Genomic DNA, 10,844 nt, shown 5'->3' on the forward strand with positions numbered 1-10,844 from the left:
GAAAGCATACCAAAGCACACACTAACACAATACATATCCACGTTCACAAACACCTTCTCACACAAAGACAATGATAAGTGCAGACATGCATGTACTCCTACATGCACAGTCACATGCTGGCTCACATGCACACACACACACAATGATACATGCACACACATACGCTCGCTCACATGCACACGCACACACATTCACTTTCACACAAAGCAACGTGCACTTACACATACACACATGCCACACACCACTCACTCAATCACTCAAACACTCACACACAAACATGCACACACGTTCACACACACACACGTTCACACACACACACGTTCACACACACACACACACACACACACACACACACACACACACACACACACACACACACACACACACACACACACACACACACACACACACACACACACACACACACACACACACACACACACACAACACAACACTATCTGTCTTCTGGTTCGGTACGCAATTGGTATGCACCTTTATGTATTGTACACTGACAGCAACTATAGCTCTCCACTCCCTATCGCATCTCTCACCTCTCTTACCCTTCTCCCTATATCCCCCTCTCTCCCTATATCTCCCTCTCTCCTCCTCCCTCCTTAACCTATCTCCCACACGCACACGCACACGCACACGCACACACACACACACACGACACACAACACACAAACACACACACACACCACACACACACACACACACACACACACACCAACACACCACACCACACCACCCGACACACCCAACACACTATACTTCTCTGGTCTTGTACGCAATTGGTATGCACTTATGTATTGGTATCACTGACAGCAACCTATAGCTCTCACTCCCTATCGCTTCTCTCCTCTCTACCCTTCCTCCTATATCCCCTCTCTCTCCCTATATCACCTCTCTCCTCCTCCTCCTTAACTATCTCCGACCACAACACGCACCACGACACACACACACACAGCACGCACCAACCCACCCGCACACACACACACACACACACACACGACACACACACCACACACACACACAACACCCACACTGATTGAGTGAGTGTGTGTGTGCATGTGTGTATGTGTAAGTGCACGTTGCTTTGTGTGAAAGTGAATGTGTGTGCGTGTGCATGTGAGCGAGCGTATGTGTGTGCATGTATCATTGTGTGTGTGTGTGCATGTGAGCCAGCATGTGACTGTGCATGTAGGAGTACATGCATGTCTGCACTTATCATTGTCTTTGTGTGAGAAGGTGTTTGTGAACGTGGATATGTATTTGTGTTAGTGTGTGCTTTGGTATGCTCTCAGTCTCCAGTCTGAGTTGTTTMTTTTCTGCTGCAGCCAAGACCTCTATACAGCAGTGAGGACATAGTCAGACAGAGCCAGTGTTTCATGTTGATGGGGTACAGCTGGGCCACCAAACACTCTCACAATATACCACAGGACATGAATGCAGCATTCAGCTCTTCAGTCTGCCCGTGGCAATGGACTTACTATGCATGCAGTCTCTGGAGATACATTTCACCAAGGCCTACACAAAGGAACAAGAGATTGAACCCTTTGCTCATTTCATTTTAGGGAGCTGGGCATGCACCGATCTTTTGGAGACATTATATGAACACTTATACTCACACGTACACTCTTTCAAGCACACACACACTCCTCCAGGGTTTTTGCTCTCGGGCTTCCTGAGCTAACGGCTTACGTGAGAGACTCACAGACTATGGCAGTGCTCACTCCCTCCTATTATAGTGATAAACCACAGCCTTCATAAGCTTACCCAATGGAGCCTTAACCAGAGACATCCATACATCTCTATTATAGATATATCTCTACAATATCTCAAGAGATGACTCATCAAAGTTCACCAAGTCCATATTTGTTCATAGTCTCTCCAAAGGCATAGATAAACTATATCATTCAAAGTCCATTGAAACAAAACTCGCAGACCATTGCTAGATAGAGTGACTGTCTATTATTTTGGTATGTTTACCGAACATGGATTTATGTTACATCAAGTCAGGAGTAGAAGAAGCTAGATATGCAACAGCATGAAGTATACAGTATTTAGATTTAGTATAATTTTCTGTAAGGGATCAAAAAGACTGTATAAACCATTTCATTAAATCAAAATACTCTAACTCCATAAAAAACACAAAAGCCTCTACTCAAATGTAGCACAAACGGATGACGTTATGTCATTGTGGGTTACTGAGTTCATTCAATTTAATAAACCCAAGATATTCCATTTCGACTTAGGAGCAACTTTGTACAGTCTGGTTTGGGCATACAGGCTTTTCATGACATCCTTTCCTGCTTTCAAAACCTACCTTGATTCCCATTTCCCAAGCCTTTAAGAGGCTCGAGGGTGAAATGTATAATTATGAAATCAGTGGGAAAATTGTTTGTGGATGGCTGGAAGCTGCTGGTTCTACTTGACTGACTGGCTGGCACTTGGCTTGGCAGACCTGCTCACAGCACATCAGCATTACAGATCTGAACCCCAGCTCTGCTCTGCTGGCAAGCCCATACCACCCTCAGGAATACAGACTGGGTGTCACGGTGGCAATGGGAAAAGAGGAGGGAGGAAGGGGGAATGGGGAGAGGGGTAGAGAGAAAGATATATATATATTGTGTGTGTGTGTGTGTGTGTGTGTTGTGTGTGTGTGTGTGTGTGTGTGTGTGTGTGGTGGTTGTGGTGTGTGTGTGTGTGTGTGTGAGAGTGAGGAGAGAGTGAGAGAGAGAGAGAGAGAGAGAGAGAGAGAGAGAGAGAGAGAGAGTTTCAGAAAGTGAGAGACAGGTATGAGAGTATGTCATATGTATGTCATATGTATGTTTCACCTGGGTTTACACAGCAGTATTATATAGGCTACCTCGCATTCAGTTATACCCAAAATGTCCCTGCATTGTGTGACAGTGTCCATGCAACTTCAGGAGAATGCAAACCATTACACAACAAAAAACATGCTCCATTGAGGCGTACAAACAAAATGTATTATAAAAGATAGATATCTCAACTCACCGCGATTCAGAACATCGGACAAAGTTCAATTCAGCATCTTCAAATATTTTGCTGAATCAGCGGATATGTCCCTAGAACTGCCAACATTGTTAAAAACCTAATTTCACGTTGATCGGAGTGAATTAGTTCACACTTGGACAAGACCAACAAAACTCCACAACATCCAAAGAGAGATAGAGGGGAAACGATTCGGCGAGAGTCGGGGCTGCTCTACGCCTCAGCAATCCTTCCTATCGCTCCAGCCCACTGAGGAAGTTCGAAGCAAAACGCTTTTCATTATGGTGCAAAGGGACAATGTTAAGCAAAGGCTTTGACCTTTCAAGGGATAATTACTTTAAAAAATGAAAGCATCGACCGAGAGTGCGGGGTAAAGAAAGAGGAGTAGAGAGAGAGAGAACTCGCAAATGTGCTTCTTGATGTGGGAACGCGTGCGAGCCTCCCGTTACAGAAACACCAGCGGGCGACTGACGGGAGGGCAGATGCGGCGGAATGCAGTTCGGTAATGCTTCACGGGATGTTTAAGTGCCTCTGGCCGGTGGTTAAATATTCCTTTATAAAGTCCGCGCCATCACCGCGCTCTGCTTGACCCGCCTACTACGCAGCGGCGACAGAGTGGGGGACACACATTTCAATAGGTGGGCGCTGGCAAGCACCAGACACGGGCTTCTTTAGCTCTCTATCCCTTTGCCCCCTCTCCCACTCAGTCACATGTTTAAAACACAAGTAGCCCTCTGTAATAGCTGCAAAAGGAGGATAGCCTATACTTAAGACCGCTGACGTGGCAGGAATGATAACAAGTGCTTTGGAGACAGCTTTGACGCAGGCACCACTGATATGCAATGGCCAGGATATGGGAAATTGCTTACAGATTATGGATTACTGGATTTATGTCTGGAGATATTTGATGTTTTATTTGCTCGTGACTTTTTGGATCTATAATTCATTTGATGTCTCTCTGGAGGGCAGATGAATACATTTGAGGAGGCTAATATATCTCACCAAAATAAATACCTGTAGGCTAATGCAGTCTCTGCGCCATTAGTTTAGTCTTCATACCTGTCTGACTGTCATACTTAGCTCTGTCTGTCTGAGTAGGGGATGGGAGGGGAGTGTGGAGGATGGTTCAGTGCCTGATTCTCTTCTCCCCTGTCTTCAGCCCCCATATATATGTGCATAAGGAATGCGTCACAGCACTGCAAAGGCAGATAACAGAGTCACCAGCTGAGACTCCATACAATGAATGAATGCTGGCATCTAACAGTGAATATGAAGGCGTACATTGAGACACAATAATCAGAATTGATGATATCAGTGATCATGTGTTTAGTTTCTAACCTAAGCTAGGGGACCAAAACTCCAAAACCTCAGTGAATAACCCTTCCTGCTTCGTTGAAGTAGGCCTATTCACGGATCTATGCGTGATTGGAAAAGTGATGCAGAGGATTCCATCTTACTGCTCCCATCAATCCAATATGGTCAGCTCTGTGGTTGTGGTGGTAGAAAGAAAGAAGCCAAAGTGAGTGGCCATGTCCGAGGTCTGTTTTGCCTACTACTAAAACGACATACTGTGTACTAATACTATATACTATTTAGAAAGTACCGTTCCGTAAAAATGAAGTAAGYAACACATCAACTCGCTAGACTCACTCTAAGAATGCTTAATCTAATTCGCAACTGCGTTGTTTCCTGCCATTCCTTCATTTTTCTACAGCCCTACACCTGATCTGACACATGGGTCAGAAAAGACCATACTTTCTCAATATATGCATTTTTTTTGTTTACAATCAACCATCATGTTCGACTGATGCGAGTGCATGCTCGCAAAAAAAAACTGTAGCAGATAGYTAGCTATACACTGTCCGGACCTTGAACAACTTAGCAGTGAGTGAGTGATGATCATGAAAACACACAAAAAGACTGATGGCTGTAGCTATGCTCAACAAGTATATTATTATTCTGGCTTTATCTAGCTCTATTTGTGATATTTTACCTTGCCTGACTGGTAATCATTCATCCGATGACATCTGGGATGTTGTAGAAGATAACCATCTGAATAGCATACTTGTTTGCTAACTTGCATGATATGCATCTGAAGTCAGACGTTCATGAGGCAGCCTGGAAATGCATCTATAGCAAGTAGTGAATTCTACTAGATGAAAGCCAAATGAGTATGACATCCTGCCATTTAAAGCAAATTCAATTAAAACAATTCCACATACCATAAAACGTTACATTTTCGCATACCCAAAATGCCTATTTAGAGCGCAAGTACAGCTATTCGTACATGGTCAGAGTTTCCTCAGTGATATGGTATGGGAGCTGTCCATGGTGCTGAACTTCCTGTAAATAAGCCTCAACGAATAACTCCACTAACTTCAGTGGCTTGCAGACTCCATCTGTGGCTTCCAGAGGCTCCCAGACTGTGGTATGGTACTTTATGTGAGCTGTCCACAGTGCTGAACACATATCAACCTCAATGAATAACCCTTCAACTTGCCATCATTTCCATGATGATATCTTTGTGTAGTTTCCCAAGTGTGGGAGATGGTCCTCAGTGCTATAGCATTTGAGCTGTCCTTGGTGCTGAAAACTGTAGCTAAAAACCTCAGTGAATAACCCTTCAGCATGGCATCATTTCCCTAGGGATATGTGTGGTAGAGTCTTCATCAGGGGAATAAGTGCATATCAAGACTACTCTGACACACTCTGTTCTTGGATAATTGGCACTCATCTGTTTGCTCCATTAGGTGTTACTTTGGCAACAGCTTCTCTTCCTGGGGCCCACAGAAAACACAGAAAACAATAATACACACATAAGCATAGGTATTGTAGAAGTAACCACATAGAATCTCTAACACAGAGATGATGATTATAATGTTTAGAATATTAATATGGTATACTGTCATTTACATTTCCACAATGTAGATCCACACTGACACGCCACTCAGAAATGCACTGTGGCCCATGGGTGTTTCTTAGTTATTGGTTATTATCTTAGTTATTGGTTTGTATCGGGTCACTAATGATAGAGTAGCCCAGTGTAATGTTGTTGCTGACTGTGTTACCTGTCATATTAAAGATCTGGATACAATGTACTGGAGAGAAAATAAGTTCCCAGAAGACCAAAATACATTAAAATAACATTTTAAAAAGTCTACCTTTGCACAGTGTTGTTATTGTAGAGATAAAAATCACTTAGTCATATTTTCAGTAAAAATAACTTATCACAATAACAAAAAATTGAAGTAAAGTGCTCTCCATTTGAAATCTGACACCACCTCCTCCTTCAGTCCTGACCCATTAAATACTTTAATTCCTTTCATTTCAGCATCAAGCTGAAAGTACCCCTATTAGCATATTAATGAGTGGTGTTCCTGAAATGGATCTCCTCTGATGGACCATGGTGGCAGTGGCTGAGGCAGGAGGCAGGAGCAGCTCAGTGGGTTTCCTGTTGCATAGTGTGGGTCTGGAACAGAGTCGTGAGACAGGCTGGGGGTGGGTGACTAATTCACACCTTAACCACAGTCTCAATCACAGACCAGAATAGTCCGAATGGAAGAGATTCGGGAGAGTCGTGCTAACCTAGCTTCGCCGTCCTATTGGTTGACTGTTGTCATAGGTGCATGAACAGCTGTTCCTGTCCCTGTTCTGTCTTAATGTTTGCTGTAGAAAACTTTAAGCAAAGTGACGTTTAAGGGACAGGGAAAAAGTTATATTTATGGCTCTTTTTTGACTGCAGCAAACTATAATGTATCATATGATTTGTTATATATTTTTTCTCATTCTTCCCACCGCCTCATCAGATCCCTGTAGCCGTCATTCTCTGCAACCTCTTTCTAAGCACCAAAGGCCCTGAGGATCATCTCTCCAGAGTCTGGAAACTCTCTCCCAATCTGAAGACTAATGCCACCTGAATCCCCATGTAATTTGACCTCAGCCTCCTTCTATATCCCTCCATGAACAGCAGAGGACAGTTGATTCAGATAACTCCATTCCATGGGGCCTGGTGGAAAATGAATCCAGGGCGCTTCCACTAAGAGCTCATTCTTTTGAGCTCCGTTTCTCTGGTTATCACTTTGCAGAATGGTATCAGGCCAGCGGTTATCTCTGCTATATTTAAAACAGGTGGGATTATATTCATTCCTTCCCTTGGTGCGGAGGAGGAACACGCCATACCTCATACAGATTAATTATCTGTCGCCAACCATGTTCTCTTCCTATCTAGTAGTGGGGTACAGATTATGCATTCAAACGTAAGCAGTCACAGGCGGTACATATCATTTTTGGATTATGGTGCTTATCAATTCATGCATACTGTTGGGAAAAGGAAAAAGTTCAGAACTATTTTGAAACCTCTGAACTATTGAGATACTGGGATAAATGCAGCTAACTCCTTTACATTTTTATTTTGAATTCATTCAAACAGCAATGATTTTTTTCATTGAGCAGCTTATTTTAAGGAATACTGAAGGTTGTTTCTGTATTTACACGGAAATGGATTTTGCTATATAGATTAAGGCATATTGATTAATCATCAAAACATATTATGCTTAATACCTATAAGTACACCATTATGGATTTGTGGTATCGTGCAATATTCTAATTTATTTTGGAGGTGTAGTTAATAAACAAGACCAAAGACATTCTGCTATTTTGAACATAGAGGATAGTGTTAAAATACTTTTCAACCTTTCTTCAATTTGATCACAATTTCCATCGTAAAATTGCAGTTGTGTTCCCCAATGTCCCCATCAAAACTGGCATTAGACCATAAAAATCTAACTAGTTCCCAAATACGACATCTATCAAACCTGATCACGGACACACAAGGGAAGAGAAATCAACTTTATATCCAGAAACGGTTACTCGCTGGCGTAATAACTGTCTGTTTGATTTGAAACAACAACGGTGGTGATACTAATCAAGGTCTTCGCTTGAGGGAATCTTCATGGTACAGGAGACTCAGTGCTTAGCAGAATGTCTGCTATTCCAGGGGGATTGTAGGAATGATAAGCCACTGGAGAGGATTAGAAAAGGTATGCTTCTTTGTCTACACTTTTAGAAAAAAGGGTTCCTAAAGGGTTCTTCGGCTGTCCCCATAGGAGAACACTTTTTGGTTCCAGGAAAACCCATATGGTTCCACGTAGAACTCTTTTGGATTCCATGTAGAACCCTCTGTAGAAAGGGTCCTATATGGAACCCAAAAGGGTTCTACCTGGAACCAAAAAGGGTTCTTCAAAGGGTTATCCTATGGGGACAGCCGAAGAACACGTTTAGGTTCTAGATAGCTCCTTTTTTCTGAGCGTGTACCTCTCAGTAGGCACAGATCACATTCAGAATCTCAGCGATAATGTCCTTTTCTTTTCAACAGCATTGTCCTCCATTTTCTTTTAGCATTTCATAAGCACGCCTCTGTGAGGCTTATCAAAGCTTATTGAAGTTTTTATGTGTTGAGAATTAAATTACTTTAAGAAACACAAACAAATAAGAACAATTCTTTGGTTATCTTTTCAGGCACATTTGGAAGGATATACAATGCATTTGCTCTCTAATATTTCATGTTTTATTATGTTTTGTGCAGAGGATTTATGCCAAAAGCCTAGAAGATGAATGGATGTAACTCCCAGATAGTATCAGGCTCTGCCCCTCTGTCAACACTGTGTAGCACACTGCTGAAGGACAGAGCCAGGTGGGAACGGAGCCTTGTATGGTTTTGTACCTTTTGTTGCCGCTCGGGAGGTGTGCCATCATTGATACGGGAGAAGCAGATAGGCAGGATATTTGTCAGCGGTGATATAGTGCTGTGAGCGAGAGAGGCCCAGCTCCTCCATAACAAATCCATCATCCGTGATGATGGGGGGATACAGTAGAAGACAGCCACAAGCTGCTACAGCACTAGGAGGCTGGAAGGCTGGACGACGGACCACACTGATGAAAGTGAAAACTATCTTGTGTCCAGCTCAGCAACACAACCCACTCATGCAGTACAGCTACAGCTTCTCTCTTTACAGGCACACACATACACACAATCAATTGTTGGAACTCTGGGAGTTCCCAACAACCTATCAAACATATGTAATTGTAGTATTTTCCCACAAGGGAGACTAATGGCATTGTGAAAGGCAGTAAAGGACTTCACACCTCAATAAGCTAGCTTTGAGTAATGGACAGTCTTTGTATCTGAAGGATATCTTCCATACAAACAGAAAGCATGTGTGACTGATCTGGGTTCAATCCTGGGTAGTCTACACACCTCAAGACTGTGTTAGGTCAAGGCTAGCTGGGAGGTAAAGGTTAGGCTGGAAGCTAGCATGAGTCTTCATGTTTCAGCAAGGTTACGCCATGTTAGGGTATTACAGTGAACCACCTCCACTACATATTGGTTTGAAGAAGCAGACAAGAAGGGGACAAGCTTTGAGTCATGGATGGACCATGTCTTTGAAGGACACATCCTCCACCAACAGTTAGCTCTGGCTTGAAAAAGTAACCAACTGGGCAAAAACTGGTTGAATCAACATTGTTTCCACTTCATTTCAACAAAACGATTCATTTTGATGATGTTGAATCAATGTGGAAAACTGATTGAATTTACAAAAAGTCATCAATGTAAAGGAATTCCTGTTTTTGTCACCCAACATTTAACCTAAATCCAATGACATGGTGATTTTTGTCGATGTCACGTTAATTCACATTAGTTGACAAACTAGACTTTGGAATTATGTCTCTGCCCAGTGGGAAGAGAAGGTAATATGAAGGACTGTGAAGTGACCAACTCACGTTATCCCTGTGTGTATTTCATGGCAGTTCTATGTGCCCCCAGCTGACAGGGAAAATTCAGACAGGAGAAAAAGACAGCTTTGTGACTGGGTTGGGAGGAGCAGACTGGAGATAAAACATTATGACTCAGCAAAAGGTATTGCCCCATTAAAATTAAATTTACTGCTGGCTTCAGACACATCTTTAGCTCGGTAAGCTGTGACTGTAGGCCTCAGTGATTGGCCATGTAGAGGACATAACATACTGACACAGCTTCTCTGCAATGTTGAGCCATTTATTAGACCTACCACTACTTAAGCTGTCTCAGCAATGATGGGTTTGGCGCTGGGTCTTCCACAGCTAATTTGTCTAAGGACAAAGAACTAAACTGAAGAAGTGTAGGCAAGGCTAGAGTCTGCCTCGGTTGAGAAAGTGACTAGCTATCTTGGGGTGTTAAGTTTTCCCTTGAGTGCAATGCCAACGCTTTAACCGCTAGGTTACCTGCTGCACTTAATGTACACTTCTGTATGATTACTGCAATTTATTTGTCCTCAGTTATTCGTGGCCAACAATTTATTCTTTGTTCTTTAACTACTGTGCTTTCAATCTATGAATAACAGACATGCCCTATTGAGATATTTGAATAAAAAACAGTTATCTTAAGTGGATAACGTGTGAAGAGGCCAAAAATAATTAGACTGTAATTGCAATCACGCTTCTTGGTATTTTCATCTGCTATTGTCTCTTGGGTTAAATTTATCAACAACTTGCAATTTGGCTGAGCAGTCTTAGTCAAAGGAAGGAATGGTTATTTTGTGAATATATGAAATTAGCATATACTGGTAGCCTGAAATGTTAATATTTGAATAACATTCTGTCCACTTTTCCCAGTTTTATCACCAAATTATCAGAACTTGGAGCTTGTATGAGTTTAAAACCAGTTTTCTTAAAGATTTAAAGAGCAGGCAAAAACACTCTGCACCAGAGGTACTCTTAACCCCCGGCGTTGTTTTTCTCTCTCTGTTAGATGCTCGGCGAGGCGAGGGATTCAGGAGCCCTTTAGAAACTCT

This window comes from Salvelinus sp. IW2-2015, linkage group LG16 (assembly GCF_002910315.2).
Source record: "Salvelinus sp. IW2-2015 linkage group LG16, ASM291031v2, whole genome shotgun sequence".
Taxonomy (NCBI): Eukaryota; Metazoa; Chordata; class Actinopteri; order Salmoniformes; family Salmonidae; genus Salvelinus; species Salvelinus sp. IW2-2015.